At 41.1% G+C, this 25,323-nt stretch overlaps 1 protein-coding gene across 1 annotated transcript in view; it reads left to right on the plus strand.

Annotated features, from left to right (window-relative positions):
- LOC311047020 (uncharacterized protein) overlaps positions 1-25,323 on the plus strand; it is a gene marked incomplete at its 5' end in the record, with an annotated part of 81,390 nt that overhangs the window by 42,716 nt on the left and 13,351 nt on the right. The gene's annotated exons all lie outside the window — the stretch shown is intronic.

Raw genomic sequence — 25,323 nt, forward strand, 5'->3', positions numbered from 1 at the left:
TTTCAACCACTTAAACATACCATAGATTGTACTGTTCCTGTGATTATCCATAGTTTCCTAAAGCATCATTTATCCACTCCCTGCAGAGGTTTGTCGCTTGCCAAAAAGAACAGAAAGTAGACGGGACGGATGAGTGATCTACGAGCTATCAATAAATCTACAGGCTACACCACATCTTGTGTTGTAATATTACAGTCACAGTGTATGAAGTAACCAACTAGGCTGAGCAATGTGTTGGGTAATGAATGCATCACAGCCTCATTCAACTAAAGCCTGAACAAATGTATGAACGGTTGTTTATGTAGCCTACTGTACAGTACATACTTGGCTTTCTTTTTGTTACTGTCATGTTAACGGTTTCATGAGGCCATAGTTACATGCCTGTTCTTCCATCACTTTGCTCCAAAACTCTTTCTCCATTTCATTGACAGCCACTGTGCTCACACAGTATTATATCCACGTCGTTTCTGTCTGTCAGTCCTTGTCCCTTTTATGCCCATATATGGAGATCCCCGACGTCATCAATACTGTATATGCCCATATATTAGAATGCCCATACATGTATATGGACATATTGGTTGGACCGGCGGTTCTGGAAAACTGGATCGACGGCGGGCAGACCACAAGATAGTAGCAACTCGCTCATTGCAATGAATTGATGAATGATGTCATTTTGTGACGTGTTGTGTACATGTTGAGCTGTGATATGAGTAGCCTATCAGAAGATGATGGCTTGGCTCTCTGTATCCTTCATTGTAGCTGCTCTGGTATCCTTTGTAATATATACCATTACAAAGGAATTGAAGAATATCTCAGGTGTGTGTGTGTGTGTGTGTGTGTGTGTGTGTGTGTGTGTGTGTGTGTGTGTGTGTGTGTGTGTGTGTGTGTGTGTGTGTGTGTGTGTGTGTGTGTGTGTGTGTGTGTGTGTGTGTGTGTGTGTGTGTGTGTGTGTGTGTGTGTGTGTGTGTGTGTGTGTGTGTGTGTGTGTGTGTGCGTGCGTGCGTGCGTGCAAGGAGCAACGCAGGAGGACAGTAGGCTACTAGGCAGGCTGGACTAAAACCACACTTATGATTCAGATTCGCTGAATTCAGATTTTGCAGGTCAATTATGTCACAATTGAGGAATAGCAGCAAAGCAGAACAGACAGCAGGTGACATGTGACTTTAAAACTCAGACACGAAGCACCCGCTATTGACCTCGCATCATAGAATTGCTTATTTAAATCCAACAGGGATTTTGCAATTGTGCTGCTATTGACCACACGCCACAATTCAATGAGAGGCTTCACTCCAATTCTCGTCTTCATTGGCGCTAGACATTGTGCTGTGGACAGCAATGTGTTAGGAAATAGAATTTGGCATGTTTGGAAATCTTGGCGCAGTTTTCGTCTTATTCCCATTTGGGCCGTGATCTCTGTTGCCTGTTGTGACAGTTATGGTCTAAATTAGGCCTGTCACAATTATTATATTTTCTAATTGCAATTATTTGAGATAATCGCTATTATTTTGCATAATCGTCATCGTCATAATCGTTTCAATGATGAACAATTTTCATATAGTTTCAAACGATACAGGAGCATCAGTGCCAGGATGGAAAGGATGTGAAACAGTTTCTTTCCCCAGGCAGTCAGACTTTTGAACTCCAATCTCCCTACTAGAAAATAAACGACAAATGACAAATAAAGCAATCCTGAATCTTGAATTTCTTTGTATATTTAGGTAATTTGTCATATCTGCCCTGTGTAACTTCAAAGCCTAAAAAACAAACAGAAATGTAATTTTTTTATTCATATGCTCCGGTGTTCAACGTCAAAAATCAATCACAATTTGTTTGTGTGACAATTAATCGTCACATAAAATATCTAAACCGTGACAGCCCTAGTCTAAATACTGCACAATGCAAAGGTTTCTTCATGGCTCAGCCCAGAGCACATTGTAGACAAACCTGTGTGCATGTTAGTCTCGCAGTAGCCAGATGATTACTTATCTAACGTCTTGTTGCGCAACTGCAACCTAAGACCTACGTCCTATGAACTTAGACCACCGGCCCTAAGACAAAAATAAATGCAGGACCTTGCACAGTATGAAGTGACCAACCCTGGATCACATCTTTGACCAACCACAGACTTCCATTACCGCAAATCAGAGGCTTAATTCTCTGTCTTTTTTTCGGACAAAACCTGTAATTCGGACACGCATAATTGATGACATAAGACTATAACTAGGGCTGTCACGATTGCAAATTTAAGTTGACGATTAATTATCACTCAAATAATTGCGATTCGTTGTGTTTCTGTCGTTGAAAATGAATGGAACATTATGAATAAAAATGACATTTCTGTTTGGCTTTTAGCTTTCGTAAACAAAAGTTGCACAGGTCAGATATGACAAATAGCACATATTTAATTACTTTATACTTAAACATAAACATTAATAGTGGAAATAGCCGATCTATAAGCTCAAAACGCGTCGCATCGCGACGCGTTTTGAGCTTATAGATCTGCTATTTACACTATTTTTGTCATTTTTTGAAAATATATTTTTGCATGGATCTGATTATGACGATTATGCAAAAACAAATTGCGACTATACAGTGTATAAAATAATTGCGATTAGACTATTATGTAATAATTGTGACAGGTCTAACTCTGACCACATGAGACTATTTGGTGCATGCTAACCCATGAGACATGAACTGCTGTGGAGCAGGAAGTCAGAATCCTCCTGGTACACAGAATTCGTTAGAGGTGACAACAATTATCCGGTAAAGCTTGTCTTATCGACAGGCAGAGCAGCCTGGCAGCAGCACGACAGCAAAAAAAACACATTCCAACAACTGCAATGGTATGTGACAGCAAGAAGAACAACAATGGAATAAATAGACCACCAAATTGGTCAGCTGCTAGTGACTCGTCAGTTACATAACCCAATGAGGATGCAACATAACCTCGCTCGGAATTTATTTTTGGTTGAACATCAGTGAGATTGTCACCAAACCCAACAGTCACAGGATTGATCCTTGCAACAGCCAGTGTATCCACCAACAGTACAGAATGTCTTCTCAGGCTCTCTTTGAGGAAGACGATCTTTAACCCATTAAGACCTGGAACTGTGTCATTTTTAGATTTGAGCTAAAAAGCATTATTTTACACTTTGGGCTATTCAAAAATAGCAGATATACAAGCTCATAGCGCGGCACCGAGTGCCGCGCTATGAGCTTGTAGATCTGCTATTTTTGAAAACTTGTGAAAATGTGTGCACATCTTTGAATATATATATTTTTAAAGCGAACATTTTTAACTCAAATCTTTGCTTCTGGGGGTCCCTGGAACAAAATATTTTGATGGGGGTCCGCGGCCAAATACATATAATTTTGGGGGTCCTTGACATGAAAAAGTTTGAGCACCACTGATACAGAAACATACGTTTTTCAGAAAACTGTTCGGATTTAGGAGACATGTAGAATCGGCTTCAGGTCTCAATGGGTTAAATACTTACCACACTCTCATTATCAGTGTCACTTGATAATAATAATAACTAGAATGTATATAGCGCCTTTCAAAAACCCAAGGACGCTTTACAACACAAAAAAAAAGTAAACAAACTATTTGCCAAAAGCCTGAGTAAACAAGTGTCTCTTCAGTGCGGACTTGAAAGAGTCCAATGTTGGCGTCTGGCGAATCTCCATGGTATGGGGAGAGAGTTCCAGAGGACAGGGGCTGCTACGCTGAAAGCTCTATCGCAGAGGGTCCGCTTATTGCTGTGAGGGATAAGGGTCTAAAACATAGGAAAATATGGTGATCAAATCCCCTTTTTTTCCTGCCTGTTGATGAGTGGCTGGGCGGCCACAGCTGAGTGGTTAGTGAGCCCGCCGAGGGAGCCAGAGGCCCTGGTTGCCCCGGGTTCGAGGCCAGGCCAGGCCAGCATATGTGTCGATGAAATGAAATTTGTCCCTGAGCAAGACTCTTAACCCCTAATTGCTCACAGGTTCTCATTGGAAACAAGACCGCAAGGACTTTCATGAACTGACCTGTTAAAAGGAATTATCCTTATCCTTAATACATGGCTAAATGCAGTACGTGGTCCATTGCTAGATCAAAGCTGGAAATACAAGGTTAAATGCAGTATGTGGTACAGTGCTACAGTAGATCAAAGCTAGAAATACAAGGTTAAATGCAGTACATGGTCCAGTAGATCAAAGCTAGAAATACATGGTTAAATGTGGCGCATGGTCTATTGCTAGATCAAATCTGGAATACAAGGTTAAATGCAGTATATGGTCCAGTGCTAGATCAAATACAAAATTGCCTCATAAAACTGAATGCAATCTTGACTTGAAGTGTTAAATTGCAGCATTTTCTGATGACGTCTTATGCCTTATCAGTGCCGGATTTATAGGAGTTGAGGCCCGTGGGCTAGAGTAATTTTCGAGGCCCCACTGGCGCGCTTGCAAAAATTTTCGGGTTATTCGGGTTATTTTTATTTTAATTTCGGGTTTAATTCGGTTATTTCGGTCCAAAGTGGAGTAGTATATGGATGCATATTTATAGCAGAAAGAGCTTCACATTTAACTATGCATATTTATAGCAGAAAGAGCTTTACATTTAACTATAGCCATACATACATACTCATTCAATTCTGAACCGATTCTTAAAATAAAAAATTCTCTATTAGCTGTGAAGGGAAGGGTCTACTCTTCTTTTGTTTCGCATCGCGCGATTCGCGACTCTCCATTCAGCGTTCCGTTTTCCACCCGAAATGCTGGAATGGCTCGTCGGAGACAGACACATAGAGTCGCTGTCCATGGTGCTGAATGCAGCCAGCCACTTGGTGTTTTACAGCAAAATACCTTTTTTTCACAATGTGCTCTGATAAAAAAAAATCACTGTAACAGAGATGAGCAATAAAGAAAGAGTATGCACTGTGCAACGTGAAAGCTTTATTTATGCTTCTTATTATCAAGAACACAATAACAGTTAGTGATCCAGATGCAAAAGCAAGCTGCGTTACATACACAATAATTAGTGATCCACCATACAGTATAAGCTTAAGCAAGCTGTGTGTTCAACCCTAACAAGTAGTGATCCAGTATATTCTTTTTTTTCTGTTTGCATACAGGACACAACACACAAACCATCACAAGCTATAATATCCCATACAAAGGCAATATACAGAAACAGTCTACAATACATGATGAACATGACATCTGTGAAATATGAACTGTATTCTGTATGATGCTTACATTTTAGATGTTGTGTTTTCTGGATTTCTTGGCAGAAAAGTCCTTAATCAGGTCAGTAAAATCCAATTTGCGGAGGACGTCACTCTCGAATGACATTAGAGTCAGACTATTTAGCCTGTACTGTCCCATTGTGGATCTCAGTCTTATTCTTACCTCAGATTACATGTTGTCACTCCAATTTAAGGGATTCTGTCTATGCTGTAGTTGTCTATCTCTTTCTCCTTCTGCTCTGTCCTTTAGTCTTTATTCTGATGGGCGTGCACCCTCTTGTCTCTCGTCTCCATGCTCTGTTCTTATACTCTGTCTTCTCTGCTTCATGTCTTTCTACTTTGTAACAACTGTGTTCAAACACAAATGGTAATAGAGTCAGTGCACTGGATAATGCTCCAGAACATTAATTTTAGGAGCAAAAGAATAATAATCAAACTGCTCACATGACAACGGTCTTTGCTCACTTGGCAGTTTTATTAACTATAAACATTGCTGTGCCGTCTCCTCCTCTCCGCTTCATGTCTTCCCACTTGATGCTATTTAAATCAAATAAAAAGTTAGGGTAAAACTTGTATTTTGGCTGCTGCTTCACCTTAGTCACGTTGTTGTCATTTGTCTTAACCCATTGAGGCCCCGAGGTTCCGATTATGCAAAATGTCTTCTAAATCCTAACGGTTTTCTGAAAAATCAGTGGTTTTCAAACCTTTTCATGTCAAGGACCCCCAAAACGATATGTATTTGGCCGCGGACCCCCATCTCAAAATATTTTATTCCAGGGACCCCCAGAAGCAAAGAGTTAAAAATGTTCGCTTTAAAATAATATATATTCAAAGATTTGCACATATTTTCACGATTTTTCAAAAATAGCAGATATACAAGCTCATAGCGCGGCACGCGCTATGAGCTTGTATATCTGCTATTTTTGAATAGCCAAAGTGTAAAATAATGCTTTTTAGCTCAAATGAAAAAGTGACACAGATGCGTTCCAGGTCTTAATGGTTAAGATCTGGAAGTTAGTTCAGTTTAGTTTTCATCTGCCTGAAACCTAATTTATGCTCTGTTGTGCCGAAGTATGAATCAAGCTTCAGAATCTGGAGGATTAACAATGTTTTTATTGTCATCATTGGTCCAGGAAGGACCCACATTCATGTTGGCAGATAATATTAACTAGTCTGTATACCTGGGGATGTGTGCTCTCAGAATATTTGCAGACCTTGGGTTAACTCATTGAGTGCCATTAACGTGTTTCACATGTTTTTACCGCTATGGCGCTGGGTGCCAATGACGTGTTTAAAAAAAAACAAAAACATATCATTATCCATCAACCATCAAGATATCATTATCTGAAGATGTGCAGTTCCATCCACTCCTTGTTTAACTTAGAACTGAAAAAGGCTGTATCTCGCTTCCTAAGCACTTTTTGTTTTCTGTGAAAAAAAACTCTGGCACTTTTCAGAATGAATTCTGAAATAATTCTGGCAATCCTGGCAGTGCTGTACAGCAGTAGTCCCTAACCTTTTTGGCCCCAAAGACCCCTTCTTATATTTTCAATACCTTATTCATTACCAACCACCTACAATGTAATTCAAATGTGGTCTTCAATGTTGAAGTAACAATGAACAATTTATCCATTATTAACCAACAATGTATATAACGTTTCACTTTTTAGTTGCATAATGGAGATACTGTAATTGATATTCGTATGAGTAATATCGTTGAGACTTTGATGAGACAGGGGTTATGACTTGGTGTCACATTAGCTCTGTCTAGAATTAGTGGTCTACTTTAAGTCAGTCCATCTTTAGGCCAGGTTAGCTCATTTCATTAGCTTGTTAACTCTGTGACATTGTAGAGAGCAGAGCCCATAGATATCACAAACACAATTGGTAAGCTTTGCAAGAGAAGTACTGGTGAAGGACACAGCATTTATTCACTGACAAACAAAACTACACGTTCTCTCTCTCTCTCTGACGCTCCTTTGAAATGAAACGGACACATTTTACTCACGTTGTCAATTTTTCACACTCACAGTGCGTTGATGGCTTGTTAACAACCGTCATTAATTGTGAATAGACCAAAGTGTTACCTGATTTGAATCCTCTGACCTCTGATTGCATATTCCCAATGCAGAGGCAGTCATAACAGAGGGGCACATTATAAAATAAAATCATTTTCGTGAGGTAGGTTGTCACGGACCCTTTACCCATTGAGACCTGAAGCTGATTCTACATGTCTCCTAAATCCCAACAGTTTTCTGAAAAACGTATGTTTCTATATCAGTGGTGCTCAATCTCTTTCATGTCAAGGACCCCCGAAATTATATGTATTTGGCCGCGGACCCCAATCAAAATATTTTTTTTCCAGGGACCCCCCAGAAGCAAAGATTTGAGTTAAAAATGTTTGCTTTAAAAATATATATATTCAAAGATTTGCACACATTTTCACGAATTTTCAAAAATAGCAGATCTACAAGCTCGTAGCGCGGCACCGAGTGCCGCGCTACGAGCTTGTATATCTGCTATTTTTGAATAGCCCAAAGTGTAAAATAATGCTTTTTAGCTCAAACCTAAAAATTACACAGTTCCAGGTCTTAATGGGTTAAGGATCCTTATGTGTACAGTATGTATGATTAAGTTTTGTAAACAGGCTGCTCATTTGAGCATGACTGTGTCTAACAATCCGGTCATTTACCTGATGAGAGAAGTCCATGTTTACATTGTTTCAGCTACGCTATTTGTGTTAATAACGCAACGTTCAATCGAGGTTGCGCTTGTGAATAAACGGTCAGTGTGCACGCTATGGACATGATATCCAGTGCTCCTCCAGTGCTCCACCGCCCATAACGCCTTCTGTGGACACAGCTCCAATCAAAGTCCTGTATAACTTTACCGCCGGGCCAGCAGTACGTGTCTGCAGTAACACCGAAACGGCTATGATGATCCCATTGCCTGCGCGGACGCAGACCGTAACCGTGGCAACAGAGGCCGCAGTCCGTTGCCGCACATGTGTGGTAACGCTGAAACTCTGCTGCGTAGAGTTACACAGAGATGACTAAAGCGTTAATAAACGGCTTCAATGTGGGAAAAGTGAAAAAAAAAACGGACTATGTCACTGTCTGCATATGCTAATGGTCAATGCCCATGTGCAAGTTCAGATCAATTGCTCAACTCATTGAGTGATAATAATGCAGATTAGACAGACTGACTGACTGACCGACAGAGGTTTGTAAAATGTGTAGTAGGATAGTAGGATAACATTGCTCTAAATCTGTGTGGGAATCTCCTTCAATATGAGTGCTAGATTTGCGGGAACCAATTAAAATACGGTATGTGCTATTCCCACAGACAGGGCACACAATGCAGGACCTGAATTTGGAACTGGAACACTATACAATTGAACCTAATAATTGTTTTCTCTCTCCTGATTGGATCAAATTGGTGTCCTGGCCTGAAAATGTATTTTTCCGTTTATTAAAGAGATGGGGAGACCATTGTTACTGAACAAACACTATAGCAATTATTATTATATCAGAATATAGAGATTTAACACTTACACCCACTGTAATTCCTTGCCATATATACTACAGTCACAAGTTAACGTCCTGCAACTCGTGTGTGGAATCGTGTTTGTGTTTTCATCACAACATCCTACACAGTTTTTCCAATAAATCTGAATTATGGTTGGAAATGAAAGCCCATATACTATATGAGGCAGACAGGACACATAAAAATGTGAGTTCCCAGAGGGAACTCAGGAGAATAGAAGTTAAATGATGTGGCCTCCCCTAGGACAAGCCGGCGCTCAATCACTCCACGACAACCCAGAGCCCCGGAGGAATACGGAAATATATATTGCGCCGTCGAGAGGACTGGGGGGCAAAATACACGGGGCACTTGACAAATAAGCCCCCCCCCCCCCCACAACCACCCTACACCCTACATATTCCTCCAATCCGCTCCGTCACCCATTAATTATCAAGGTGGAGTCATAACATGGCTGATTACTGCCTTAACCCTTTAAGAGCGGGAACGCATCTGTGTCATTGATTGATTTCTTTGGTTATTCAAAAATGGTAGATCTACAAGCTCATAGCACTGCACTGAGTGCCGCACTATGAGCTTGTAGATCTGCTATTTTTGAAAAATAGTGAAAATGTTTCCACTTTTTTTTTTTTAAAGCAAACATTTTTAACTCTGTTACAACTTCTGGGGGTCCCTGGAACAAAATACTTTGAGATAGGGGTCCTTGGCCAAATACATAAAAAAAAAACTGTTAGGATTTAGAAGACATTTGGAGAATCCCCAGAAGCAAAGATTTGAGTTACACATTTTCGGTTTAAAAATATATACATTCAAAGATTTACACACATTTTAACGTTTTTTTTTCAAAAATAGAAGATCTACAAGCTCATAGCGCGGCACTCTGTGCCGCGCTATGAGCTTGTATATCTGCTATTTTTGAATAGCTAAAGAAATCCAAAAATGACACAGATTCGTTCCCGGTCTTAATGCCTTAAACGGTTTCCACCGCCGTGGACCATGGCCATTTTCACAGGGAAATTATGAACCCAATGAAAAAGCGTGACAATCACGATGATGGATGGTGTTTGTTTTATAGGAGTCTCTTCATCTGTGCTGGATGCTGGCGGGGGCCCCCCTGTCACAGAGACGGGGGCACCGCGGTGACAGGCACACAGCTCCATGATGGGAAGTTTATAGTGTTTGGAACTCTTAACCCTTTAAGACCGGGAACGCATCTGTGTAATTTTTTTATTTCTTTGGCTATTCAAAAATAGCAGATATACAAGCTCATAGCGCGGCACCGAGTGCCGCGCTATGAGCTTGTATATCTGCTATTGTTTTTAAAAACGTGAATTATTTTTGCAAATCTTAATAGTTGTGCTTTTAAAGCGAACAGTTTTAACTCAAATCTTTGCTTCTGGGGATTCTACAAATGTCTTCTAAATCCTAAAAGTTTTTTGAAAAAACATATTTGCTATACTATCACTATTGCTATGTTCTCAAAAATGATATGGCCGTGCGTGGACCCCCATCTCAAAATATTTTGTTTCAGGGACCCCCAGAAGTTGTAAGATTTGCACACATTTTCACGATAAAAATAAAAATAGCAGATATACAAGCTCATAGCGCGGCACTCGTGCCGCGCTATGAGCTTGTATATCTGCTATTTTTGAATAGCCAAAGAAATCTTACAATGACAGAGATGTGTTCCCGGTCTTAAAGGGTTAATAAGAGAAATAACCGCTTGGGATGGAATATCTTCTAACCACATGATCCCTAGCAATCCCCCTATTCTGGGCATGTCAAAATATTCAGCTACAAAGGTAGCTGATCTACAAGCTCAACGTGTGGTGACATGTACAAGTTCACAACGCATCGTGACGCATTGTGAGCTTGCAGATCGTCTACTTTCGCTATTCGACATATACAACAAAGTATATACAGTATGTTTTAAATGGTCAAGAGAAGTATGCTTCATTATTTCTTTTCTCACAGTGTTGCTGCAAACATTTATCCACCTATAATTCTACAAACCTCTTTGCGGTGAGACCAAAATGTGCCCGGTTCTCCTCACTGGCTGGAGCAATTGCAGCGAAGCCCGTTTTTCGCTTTCCCCAACTGGCAGCTCTTTATTAGCGTTTTTATGTCAAAGAATGTTGCCATGGTTACGGCTGGCCAGCTGTGGGATGGCCCCGCGAGGCATGGGACGAATGATCGAACTGCGCGTCTGCCAAAGCACACAAAGACAGTGTGTGTGTGTGTGTGTGTGTGTGTGTGTGTGTGTGTGTGTGTGTGTGTGTGTGTGTGTGTGTGTGTGTTTGTGTGTCTGTGTGTGTGTCTTCACGACGGGACCCGGGGGGGGGGGGGGGGGCGGAATGGGGACGTGACGGGACGCGGCATAACCCCACGTTTGCAACTACTTTCGCCTGCACACTTCACCGACACCGGGTAGGGACTAGTATGTTTAATTGTTAAGTTAGTTAAGAGTTAATGAAAATCGTGTTTGCACACGTTTTCCTTACCGAACAATAAACACTTAAAATGAATTAGGTCAATGTTTTAATGATGTAAAGAATGCCAAACACGCACACACAGTCTAAAAAGTTAGATTCTCATTGATTATAGTTCATGACTTTTTCAGAGTGGCACAGTCATTAGTCATTAGAGAGACATTCACATAAATGAAAGGTCACAGCATTGATCCCCGGGCACAACATCTACTGTAAAAGCCATGTGAGCCAAGTCATTGGACTGCTACCTGCTCAATCATTGAAACAAGTCTCTGGATAAGTGCCTAAAATGAGATTGAACTCCACGAGCCATCAGCTACATCATGTACAGTTACTCCACTTCACCTTGGGCTGTCTTTTTACAGACCCCACTGACTTCAGTGGAAATTCTCTTAACCCATTGAGACCTGAAGCCGATTCTACATGTCTCCTAAATCTCAACAGTTTTCTGAAAAACGTATGTTTCTATATCAGTGGTGCTCAATCTTTTTCATGTCAAGGACCCCCAAAATTATATGTATTTGGCCGCGGACCCCCATCAAAATATTTTGTTCCAGGGACCCCCCAGAAACAAAGATTTGAGTTAAAAATGTTCGCTTTAAAAATATATATATTCAAAGATTTGCACACATTTTCAAGATTCTTCAAAAATAGCAGATATACAAGCTCATAGCGCGGCACTCGGTGCCGCGCTATGAGCTTGTATATCTGCTATTTTTGAATAGCCCAAAGTGTAAATAATGCTTTTTTAGCTAAAATCTAAAAATGACAAAAATTCCAGGTCTTAATGGGTTAACAGTCTTGGCACAGTGGCCTTGCATTTACAGTGATATAAGAGTCGCATCACCAAAAAGCCATTGGGTTTTCATCCCTGTAACAGCAGAGGTGTCCATGAGCAACTCGCCAATCTACTTACTGTGTCAAATGATACATTGTTATGTTGCTCTGGATAAGCCCTAAGCGCCTATGCGTTCTGAAGTCACTGTGTGTGCCATCAACCAAGTACTCACATGTTTTACTTAAGTAAAAGTATCATTACCGCACTTTAGAAATACTCTGTTACAAGTAAAAGTTTCGTATTGAAAATGTGCTTGCGTAAAAGTATAAAAGTAAATGTTTTCAAATGCATAAAATGTGTTCAAATAGCAACTAGTAACTAAAATTGTCAAATAATTGTAATGGAGTAAAAAGTACAATGTTTGTCTCTGAGATGTAAGTAGAAGTAAAACTAGAAGCAGGAGACCTGGGACTGCCAGACCCCTAGTGGTTGAAATCTGAATGGCCGGACTTCGCATGACGTGTGTGCAGAGGAAAAGAGGAAAAGAGGGACAAAAGAGGGACGAAAGAGGGACAGACAAAGCCTCAGAGGGAAAGAGGGACAAAAGAGGGACAGACAAAGCCTCATGTAGGCCGACCCTCTGGGTCTGGCAAAGATACTTCAACATTTTCCTTAAGTACAGTACTTGAGTACATGTACTTATTTACTTCCCACCCCTGCCATCAACTACAGCAGGCGCAGTCAGTCTCCATTCACCTTGGGTCTATTTAGAGGACCAGAGATCAAGTCCTTCTACAGGCCCATGTATTTATTCTTTGACCGCCAAGATGTTTGGCGGCAGCAGGTCTTTCTGTGCCACTGCGTACCAACCTTTTGTGTGCCACTGTATGGCTCATTGCCCTCTGGTGGCCCACAGCGAGGTGACTGGAGCGCCACTTCCATGTTTGCCCAGCGTCCAGCTGTGAGGTGATTGAAACAAGAGTGAGCCCTTGTCAGGGGCCCCAGCCTCCATGTAATTGAATTCTACCACGTTTCACAGGAACGCAACAAAGCATAGCCCCGGAAAGAGGGTAACTACTCTGGGCACTTACAGACAAAAACCCTGAGTCCTGAACATGCGACAACAACAAATACAGACACGTGTAGTCTGAGTACTGACACAATAGGCTCTATGCACAGCAGCCATATTGGACAGAAATTGGGCCCCTTCCTTGCTTCCTTCACAGGTGTTACCAATGACACTAATGAAGGCTCTGTTCCATTTAGTGCAGCACAGTGGTTCTCAAACGTTTTAATTTCAAGGACCCCCATAACTCTCAGAGTTACACCCTCTCAAGGAACCAAATGGACCACACTTTGAGACCCACTAGTTGACTAGTATTTCTAGTAAGCCAACATGCACAATATCAGCACCCTGACTCTGTTTGACCAGAATGGAACAGAGCCTTCATTAGTATCATTGGTAACACCTGTGAAGGAAGTAAGAAGAGTTTTTCTCCAAAATGGCTGCTGTGCATAGAGCCTATATCCACGTGAAAGTAAGATAATAATATTAATAATAATAATAATAAACTTTTCTAAACATTTCTATAGTGCTTTTTGTTACAATGTGATTTACAAAAACAAAATAAATATTACAGGAAGTGATACAGTCAAAGTAAAAATAAAAAGATAAAGTAAACCTCAAATAACACCAAATAGAAGGAATAAAAAGGCATAACAATAAATAAGAATGTATAAAAAAGTGGTAATAAGACGATACAATACTATGAAACACATAGTAAATCAAACGGTCCATTTCAGTGCACATTTTTAGAAATGCCCAGAACAAAAATAGATTGAAGGGACATCACTGAACCCAAAAATGACAACAAAAAAAAAGAGAAATGTCATGATATTGGTCCTTTACTGGGTAAGAAAAGATAAGAAACTATATAGCTAACACTGTGAAAACTGAAAAGTGTCTCGATCTTGTTTCAAGCCAACAGCCGCAAAACGATTGGTCAGAGATCACTTCAGCACACGAAAAGAAAATGGCTTTGCTACGTAATTGTTGGTTCGGATCTTCCTTCCCCTATTTCCTGTCCATGTCCAATTCAATGGTGAAAATACTATCCGTGTGTGTCTCTGTGTGTCTCTGTGTGCCTGTTGTTTATTTAACCCATTCAGACCGGGAACGCACCTGTCATGCACGTGTCATTTTTAATTTCTTTTGGCTATTAACACATTGGGTGCCAAAACCGTATATATACGGTTTTTGCAATACTTACACGGAGTGCCAAAACCGTATATATACGTTTTTTGAAAAAAGAAAAAAAAAATTCAATTTTTTTTTTTTTTTTACCTTCTAAGCCAGGGGTAGGCAATTGAGATAAGCCTAGGGCCAATATCACTCCCAGACATTCCATCGCGGGCCGGGCCTCCCCGCGAACATGCACGCGCGCGCAGCGCGCGTGCATGTGCGTGCACAAAGCGCGCGGGCGCAAAATTTTTCGGGTCTAACTCGGTCTAATTCGGGTCTAATTTGGGTCTAATTCGGTTCTGTTTGACCAATATAAATCAACATTTTTTCCGGTTTAAATATCAGCACAGGCGATTTTTCTGGTGATTTTTTTTTCTTCTTCATTTTCCTCTAATAGCTATAAAATGTTATAAATCCTTTAAAATGCATGCGCGTTTATGAGTGCATGATTTCAAAAGTGGGTTCAGGTTCTATGAAATAAGTATTTATAATTATTTTAACATTAATTTTTAATACTTTTTTTATAACACTTTTCAGTAAATCATTCATACTGTATCTTTCTGTATTTGGATATAATAGATATCGGTCTGATACTGTATAAAAATAAAATCCCTCCCCCCCCAAAAAAAATCAAAAAATATATATATATTTTTTTTTTTTTCAAAATTATCTCACGGGCCAGATATTATTTCTGGGGGGCCAATTTCGGCCCGCGGGCCGCCTATTGCCGACCCCTGTTCTAAGCACTAGGAGATATCATTTTCTGAAGATTTTGACTCCAATCCACTTTCTGGTTAACTTATGACTTCAAAAGCCTGTATCTCGCCTCCTAAAAAATGGTTAAAAATCCTGGCACTCAGTGTACTCTGTTTTTAAAAAAACCTGGCACCCAATGTGTTAAAAAATAGCAGATATACAAGCTCATAGCGCGGCACCGAGTGCCGCGCTATGAGCTTGTAGATCTGCTATTTCTTTTTGAAAAATCGTGAAAGTCTTTGAATATATATATTTTTAAAGGCAACATTTTTAACTCAAATCTTTGCTTCTGGGGATTCTACAAATGTCTTCTAAATAAACAGTTTTTTGAAAAAACCTATGTTGCTATAATCAGTGTTTCTCAAACTTTTTTCATGTCAAGGAACCCCGAAATTATATGTATTTGGCCGCGGACCCCCATCTCAAAATATGTTGTTCCAGCCAGGGACCCCTCCAGAATCAAAGATTTTAGTTAACAATGTATAGTATTCAAAGATTTGCACACATTTTCACGATTCTTTTCTAAAAATAGCAGATATACAAGCTCATAGCGCGGCACTCGGTGCCGCGCTATGAGCTTGTAGATCTGCTATTTTTGAATAGCCAAAGAAATCTAAAAGTGTGTGTGCGTGCGTGTGTGTGTGTGTGTGTCACACACATCCCTCTGTGTCTCGGGGTATAAAAAGCGAAGTGGGGGGGCTTTGTATGCAGGCAGGCGCAACGCCACTCTTTGGAGGGCAAATGGGATTACACCGCCGAGGACGCTTCCAGCCATCGCAGACATCACTCCGCCGTGGCAGGCAGCAGTCGGCGGCCCGTTAGCTGTGGGCTAATCTAAGGAGATGGATTCTCAACGCCTTGACTGAGGCTCACTCCCTTCGCCAGCGCGGTTGCTGTATTTAATGGCCTCGACTCCCCAGGACATTGTTTCAATCAGGAGGTCATCGTGGTCCTAGCTGGAGCTCAGCTCAGTCAGGTTTTCTTCTCTCCGTTCCATACAGAACGAAACGACAGCTACCACATGTTTTACTTTATTTATTCATGTATTTATTTATTTGTTTACTTGCCCAATTCCCTGGTGAACTCCTGCAGCTTTATCAATGTTAACACACACTGACTGCCAAGGACGTGATATCACCATCTCAAAGCCAACGCTTCACTGCCAAAGACGTAATATTACGTCGTCATGGTGTTTTTAGTGATTACGCTAGAGGGCGCTCTTCGCCAACCTATGAATGATGCCTTTACTTGGAGAGAATTGGATCCACCAGGAAATGACGTCATCTAAAACATTTTCACCCCGTCCACTGCAATGTTATCAGATTTATAAAAATACTTTTATCTCTGATTTCTTTTCCCAGATTGCGTTTTTGGTGAAAACCAGCTATATTCAAACTGCCGATAACTACAGAACGCGTTTTTTTTTGGTGGAAAGATGAGCGACTCGAGACATCTTTTGTGTACATCCGGGTTGAATTTTCTTTTTCTGTGGATTGTCAAAAACACTAAAAATAAGGTAAAACCGCTGGCAGTGGCAGATTAATTAATTAATTAATTAATTAATTAATTAATACCTGGCAATGTAGTCAGTGAAACTTCAAAAAGATGCTCAAAGAGCTTGCATAATCTGCTATTTTTGAATAGCCAAAGTACAGTATATAATGACACCGATGCTTTCCCGGTTTTAATGGATTAAAGAAAACCAAAGTAGAGGTGGTGAAGTGCAGCATGCTATAACTTCACTGTGTGGCGCATGCGGTGCTTTATTTGGCTCTCGGTCTCTTGTTAAATACCCCCGTGCTTTTCAAGACCACCGGAACACAACTGAAGGAGGCCTGCATGCTGTTTCTCTCCGTCTCCCAGCAGTCTCCCCCGCACCACAGGATATTCTGCACCCCTAGCTCAGTGACAGATTCAATGGCTCCCCGCCATGTCGTAGCTCCATGTCACCTTTAAAGCGGCACACGACACATGCCTCATCATCATCATCAGGCGTCAGATGAGAGTCTTTCGGGGGGGTCTGCTTGATCACTCATTTATCTGAGGGGATTTCTTGCACTGAATACATTTGGTTCTTTGTGCAGCCAAGCGTTAAATTGCTTTCCATTGGGATCAGGTTGCATACAGGGGTCGCCAATGTTGTGGCAGGCTTCCAATGAGATGTTTTTTTCTTTTTTTTACATTTTGGGGAGGGAGGTGAGGGCAAGCTGGCGGCGTAATTAGGGTCATCAAACTCTGGAGACGCGCGAGGGCTGGCGGGGGTCGTCACGGTAACACAGTGCTTTTTGAAGGTCGGGTCTAAATCGGGGGATAGTGACAAACATGCATTAATGGCGTACTCTGTGCATCAATAGCAGTGCACGTCATCAGCAGGGCTGTCACGATCATGAACCTGTACTTGACCATTATTTGCTATTCAAATAACTGCGCTTAACTCATTCACTGCCAGAATTATTTCTGGCCTGTTTGAACACCGCCAAGATTTTTCATTGAAAAAAAAAAGTACTCAGGAGCCGAGATACAGAATTTTTAAGTTTTAAGTTAACAAGGAAGTGGATGGGAGTCTATATCTTCGAAAAATCATATCTCCTTGGTCTTTGGGTCAAAAAAAAAAAAAAAAATCTAAAAAAAAAAAAAAAAAAAAAAAAAATATTTTTAATTTTTTATTTTTTTTTAAAAAGTCGTTTTAGTCGTTCTTGGCAGGCATGGCTTATGGACAGAAGTCGTTTTAGTCGTTCTAGGCAGTATATGAGTTAATTGTGTTATTGACATTTGGAACATAAATAATACATTTCTGTCTGCCTTACAATGACTGGTAACAATAAATAAAATTGTACTACGGCCAAAATAGGCCATATTTAATTGTATACTGAAGTTGTTTAAAAACGATAATGTAAATAACCGATCTGCACAACGTGCAGTACTATGCCAATGTTTGCTTTTCCTGTCAGAAATGTCCTTTTAATGAAGGATGGTACACTTTTTTCCAAGTCATTTGTCTTAAAAAAAGAAAAATAAATAGTACTGATGTCATAGACTGGCCAGGACTCCATATTTGGGCATGGCTGACACGCAACTCCATATATGGGCATAGAAGGGACACAAACAGACTGGTACGCTTGACAGCAGGTACAATGAGTACAACAGGTATTTCAAATTGGGAGGGGTACGCTTTTCCCAACTGGCATCGCTCCCAACTTCCCGAGTAGGTTGTTGCCACCGGTCTAATACAGTACTAATCAATAGATTTATTGCTAAGAAAATAATCAATAGTTTCGGCCTTACAAAACTAAAGAAATCATTGCCTTTGTCATTAAATGTAGGTGATTCTTAGCATAAGGCATTAGGCCTATCGTGTAAGCCAGTAGTTCTCAAACTTTGTCGTGCCAAGGACCCCCACATTGATATGTATGTGGCCGCGGACCCCCACCTGAAAATATGTTGTGCCAGGGACCCCCAGAAGCAAAGATTTGTGTTAAAAATGTTCGCCTTTTAAATATTTATATATTTTTTTGTTTGCACACATTTTCAAGATTTTTCAAAAATAGCAGATATACAAGCTCATAGTGCGGCACTCGGTGCCGCACTATGAGCTTGTAGATCTGCTATTTTTGAATAGCCAAAGTATGAAATATTGATAAAGGGGTTGAAATTTCTGTGACGCTTTATTAACAAATTTTTGCTGGGGACCCCCTGGTATCCCACCTAAGGACCACTGGTGGTCCCCGGACCACTGGTTGAGAACCACTGGTGTCAAGCCATGGGTTACAAACTACAGTATTCCATGCACTGTAACCCGGAGAAATTAAAGTGTGTGTGTGTGTGTGTGTGTGTGTGTGTGTGTGTGTGTGTGTGTGTGTGTGTGTGTGTGTGTGTGTGTGTGTGTGTGTGTGTGTGTGTGTGTGTGTGTGTGTGTGTGTGGGTCCATCGGGTGTGGCAGGGAACAGGGAGGTGGAGGGAGAAAAGACAAGGGAGAATAGAGGGATAGTGACAGTGCAGGGGCAGTGAAAGGCCCGATGTATAACGAGTTGTCAGCTTTGTCTCATCATGCCAGGAGCTGACTTCAGCAGCCTTTCCTGCTTCTCTGTGAAGCCCCCACGACTTGTACAGTATGCTTCTTTGTCAGGGGTGGAAAAAGTACTTCAATGTTTAAGTAAAAGTATCGATACTGCAATGCCGAAGTACTCCGTTACAAGTAAAAGTCTGGAATTCAAAATGTACTTGAGTAAAAGTACAAAAGTATTGGCATCAAAATGTACTTAAAGTACCAAAAGTAAAAGTACTAAAATGTTTGAAAATAGCCGATCTACAAGCTAACATGCGACGCGTTGTGAGCTTGTAGATCGGCTATTTTCAAATAGCCTAGGTATAAAATAGGCCTAAAGTTGTTAATGTATGTTTTATAATGTATGTTTTGTTAATGTATGTTTTATATCTCCAAAGTAACTCAAGTTTTCAAATAATTGCAGTGGAGTAAAAAGTACAATATTTGCCTCTTGAGATGTAGTGGAGTAGAAGTAAAAGTATAGACAATTGCCTCACGCTTCACAGAGTGGAAAGTGAGGAAAGTTTGGGGGAAAGTTGCTCAGCAGCGGCAGCAGGCAATGATGTTCTTTGTGGAGGTGTCCTGAGCTGGGCTCTCTGAGTGACGGAACAAGATGTCACACACTAAAAAAACACACACAGTCCAAATGCTGAGTCTAGTGGTCCCTGCTGGTTGCATGCTTCTGCATTATTTTGCTTCTGTTCAGATATTTGTCAACTACTGGGGCAAAATGTCAACTTCCTGTAGATTTTTACTATTTGAAGTTTCTGATCCATATCCAAATGGAGTATAATATACATTAAGTCAATGAGGATGCTGTTTTTCGGAATATACATTTTTAATCAACAGAGCAGCTACTGAAGATCTCTCAAAATACGGCAAAATACATATCATTTTGGGGGTCCTTGAGATTGACACTGTTAGGATTTAGAAGACATTTTGTAGAATGGGCCTCAGGTCTTCATGGGGTTCAGTGATTTCCCTTGCAGGCCCAGGGGGAAGTTAAAGACTAATGAAGGGGTGCATACAGAGAGTTTTAGTGGTGTAAATCACAAGCTTCCTCACGATACAGTACAATACCGTAATAGATTCTTCAGAAATTGATTATTTGATCATTAGTGTTATATTGCAAAATTAGCAACATTTCAATTGGATTCAGGGACCAACAGATATGAGATCATCTTGAGCCCCTGCTGGCACGATCATGTTACATTCACAGTGATAATGTTATGACACATTTTTATTGCTGGAGCTATATTAATTTCCTTAGAAGATTAAAACGTGTCATGAATCAAAGCGTATCGAATCAAATTATTGATAATAAAACAAGGTGTAAAGTCTAATAAAAAGTGTGGCTTCTCTGTCCAGACTTGAACCATCAATAGTATGTCATGTTGTACAGGTTGTGAATGAAAAACTGCACAAATCACAGGGTCCACTTGCAATGACATACAGGCTACATACAAGCTGGCTGCTTGATTGCATGTTGCTTGTATATCTGCTATTTTTGAATAGCCAAAGAAATTTTAAGTGTGACACAGATGCGTTCCAGGTCTTAATGGGTTAAAATTATATATTTCTTCAACTATAACCAAATTTTAATACTTGTGATAAGTTAGCTTTTTTTGGGGGGGGCGGGGGGCATTTCATGGCTGGAGGTGCTTGTATTTGTGATGTTATGAAGCTGTGAGCTGTGATTGGTCTATTTTTGAGGGGATAGACAGACATTATCATAGTTGTTGGGTGGAAGCATAGAGGTATAATATAACTAGAGGGCGGAAGCACCCGGAAGTAAGACATATTGGTTCCATATTGGTTCCATGGGTCCATTCCATTGGTTCCATGGGTCGTGACGCGTCGTGAGCCTGCGCACAAACGGGAGATGCACGCGCAGAAGCATTTTAAGTGCATTCTCAGGTTTGACCACCAGGCTTGGCCACTTTTTCACTGTTCTACCGTGGTTCTGGGGGCTTGGGTGGAAGCCTTGTATGTCCAAAACGGTTGCTTTTCAGGAAATGGAAAAAAAAGAACCTAGTGGTATTTATTATTAAGTTTACTTGTTAATACTTTTCATTGGTTCAATATTTATATAGCCTCGAACTCCAGGCTTTTATTGTTTAGTTTTGCTAAAAAATAAAAGCCTTGAGGAGCGCGTCGGTGTACCCGGTATGGGAAGTGTTTCATTTCCCCAACCAACCAGAGCGCAGTGGGCGTCGCTCATAATGTTGTGTTAACGGGGCGGGGGTTGACGGACAGATCGGTGAACCAATGGGATCAGGCGCAATCTCTCCGCGCCTCTATACACCCGCCCCTCTATACCCGAAAACAGGAGCGTTGGTGCAGCCTAATATTTATATAATAACCCAGACACACTTAACCACTTTTACTCTAATTATATATACTAGTCCATACCCTTTAGGCCTCACCATGACACCATGACCACAGAGCATTGTCAAATTATAGGAGGATTTTTATTGAAAAAATGGCAGATCTACAAGCTTTTACACACACACACACACACACACACACACACACACACACACACACACACACACACACACACACACACACACACACACACACACACACACACACACCTACACTACACAGGAGCTATACTACCATAGCCGTAGTCATTATTGGCCACAGAGCAGCTCCACTAGCCCATTAAGACCCGAAGCCGATTCTACATGTCTCCTCAATCCCAACAGTATTCTGAAAAACGTATGTTTCTATATCAGTGGTGCTCAATCCTTTTCATGTCAAGGACCCCCAAAATTATATGTATTTGGCCGTGGACCCCCATCTAAAAATATTTTGTTCCAGGGACCCGCAGAAGCAAAGATTTTAGTTAAAAATGTTCACTTTAAGAATATATATATTCAAAGATTTGCATACATTTTCACGACTTTTCAAAAATAGCAGATCTACAAGCTCATAGCGCGGCACTCGGTGCCGCGCTATGAGCTTGTATATCTGCTATTTTTGAATAGCCAAAAATGTAAAATATGGCTTTTTTAGCTCAAATCTGAAAATGACACAGATGCGTTCCAGGTCTTAATGGGCTAGAGCAGTTTTGTGGTTCCAATTGTCTTGCGTTGAGCAGTGATTATGGGGGAGAGAGCTGCATTACTTACTCGCAACAACTCACCACTTTTCACTCCCAGCCGCAAACATCCATTACTGGTCTGTGGAGTAGAACATGGCAATCTTCACCATCACAAGCTGCCTGTTCTAATCTCTCGACTACAGCCATCACTCTCTTGTCACGCACCTTTTACAGATATTCCTGTCTCGCAATGTCATGTGTAGCTTCCTCCCCTAGCCCATTAAGACCGGGAAGTGTGTCATTTTAAGATTTCTTTGGGGCTATTCAAAAATAGCAGATCTACAAGCTCATAGCGCGGCACCGAGTGCCGCGCTATGAGCTTGTAGATCTGCTATTTTTTTTTTAAATCATGAAAATATGTGGAAATCATTGAATATATACTTTTTTAAAGCGAACATTTTTAACTCAAATCTTTGCATCTGCGGGGGGTCCCTGAAACAGCATATTTTGAGATGGGGGGTCCGCAGCCAAATACATATAATTTTGGGGGTCCTTGACATGGAAAAAGTTTGAGAACCACTGATATAGCAACGGAAGTTTTTCCGAAAAATTAAGACATTTGTTGAGACATTTGACAGTTAAAAATGTTCGCTTTAAAAAAAAATTGATATTCAAAGATTTGCACACATTTTCAAGATTTTTCAAAAATAGCCAAAGTATAAAATAATATAATAGCTCAAATCTAAAATGACACAGATGCGTTGCCGGTCTTAATGGGCTAGAGGGCCTCTGTCTGGGCCCCCGCGGCACATTGATGTGACGTGGTTGTTGACAGTTTCTCAGCTACAGGGATACAGTCATTTGTTCCCCCCGTAGGACCTCTGATGACTTTGAGTGATTGGACAAACGAAGATGTCTCGGTCATGTTGTAACCTTTTGGTGAGCCGGGGGGAAACAGATGTCACCGTTGTGTTTGCGAGGGCCTGCCTATATGCACCGCGCGCGTACGCTTCCAGAGTGACAAGCCTGAGCCAATTTAACCCGACAGCTTTCTCCACCAGTAAAGTGGAATTGGTTTCTCCTTGCTCTCGCAAAACGTAGATCCGTCCAAGACCCTGATGCTCTCTGTACACCCGAGAGACTTGATATAGCTACAGTATGATACGTTGGAATTCAAAACAGAAATGTTGTTTATTTGTCTTGTTAACACATCACCCATATTAACCCATTGAGACCTGGAACTGTCTCATTTTTAGATTTGAGCTAAAAAGCATTATTTTACACTTTGGGCTATTCAAAAATAGCAGATCTACAAGCTCATAGCGCGGCACCGAGTGCCGCGCTACGAGCTTTTAGATCTGCTATTTTTTTTAAATCGTGAAAATGTGTGCAAATCTTTGAATATATATATATTTTTAAAGCGAATAGTTTTAACTCAAATCTTTGCTTCTGGGGGGTCCCTGGAACAAAATATTTTGATGGGGGTCCGCGGCCAAATACATATGATTTTGGGGGTCCTTGACATGAAAAAGTTTGAGAACCACTGATATAGAAACATACGTTTTTCAGAAAACTGTTGGGATTTAGGAGACATGTAGAATCGGCTTCAGGTCTTAAAGCGTTTGTTATCCCCTTGCCAGCGTAATTACCTTCATCCGATGATGTTTGAAACGCTGTGGAAGCGACATTGTGTTCCAAAAAAACGTTAAAAAAATTGTCCCCGTGGGTAAGCGGAGGGATCTGTGTATTCAGAGGAACCACAACATTCCAACCACGATCCGCCATTTGGGGGCTTTGGCCCGCTGAAAACGGTGGTTTTCGATGCAAAAAAACAGCAACTGAGTTACAGCTGTTTTTCTGAAAATCCCATAGTCAGGGCGGATGGAAGTGACGTTTTTTGGAATGATGTCACATCCACATACTTCTTCTCTGAGTGACGATGGATCATCCCAGAGCTGTGTGACGGTGCCTAAAACAGCGTGCCTAATTTAGAACGCATTTATGCGTCTTGGCGGGCAAGTGCGCTATTTAATAGAACGGCTTTATGCGTCCATGGCGGGAATTGTGTTTATATGACAAAACAGAACTTTTACAAAGAATATTGACATTTTCCAGCACAGCTCATTTTTAAATATAGGCCTACGCAATATTTACACTTCAGCGTTCTGCTGAGATGTGGATGAGCTTTTGCAATTTGCCACAGCTGTTTGCTTATTTGTAAAATTAAACGAGGGCAAAGGAAGTCTCGCCACTCATCTTCGCATCTCGATACGGAGCGCTAGATGGCAAGTAGGCACTCGTATAAAAGCGTTCGTAACAGATTTCCTGAGCGCCTCTCTCTCAAATTAACAGGCATCGGGGGAGTATCTATTTATTGTGTTATCACATTCTCGTTCACTCGCACACCCATGCACATATGTCCTTGTAATTGCAGCAGCAGCAATCTAGAATTAATTGACTGGGGAAATAGGTAAACAAAAGAGATTATGGCAAATTACTGCCCGAGTTCATAAAGGTGGTAAATATATTTTCTCTCAGCAGAACCCTCGAGCCACGAGGCTCCCTGAACTTGTGATCTTCAGTAATTCCCAGATGGTACACGGACCATTTTATGATGAAACACCATACAGTCAAAGCCTATTATTGACTAAACCTTCCCCTACTCATGTCATTCCCTGTAGCTGTTTTAAAAACCTAAACCCCAAATGCATTGTTATATTATTCCCATCACCGCAGGGATTTGATTTCATCATTCGAAAGAGCCGGCAAGAGTGTGGACGATTTAGTCGATGCTGTTTGTCCTTCAAGCTCATAAAACTGCCACGGACAAAGTATTGATCGGAGGTGGTAGGTGGCACTCATGCCTTGACTGATCAGGTCTTACTTGGTAACATCAGTCAGGCCCCCTCTCTCCGCCAGCAGTTTTTTAATTTATTTTTTCATGTTTTTTGTAACATCTTTTCACCCAATGCATGCCAGTAATCCTGGGTGTTACTCTCTCTCTGCCAGCCTGGGGAGAGCCCCGAACTGAACTCATGCTTCCTTCAATGCATGAGGAGTGAGCTGGCCGCTTCTTATCACCTGACAGGGGGGAGTTTCCCCGGTAGGACGTAGCGCGTGGAAGGAACACGTTATTCCAACCAGTTCCCTTCCCCTCCATCAGGCGCCCCAGCTGACCAGGGGGAGGTAG

The sequence above is a fragment of the Gymnoscopelus microlampas genome (genome assembly GCF_963454915.1).
Source record: "Gymnoscopelus microlampas genome assembly, chromosome: 6".
Taxonomy (NCBI): domain Eukaryota; kingdom Metazoa; phylum Chordata; class Actinopteri; order Myctophiformes; family Myctophidae; genus Gymnoscopelus; species Gymnoscopelus microlampas.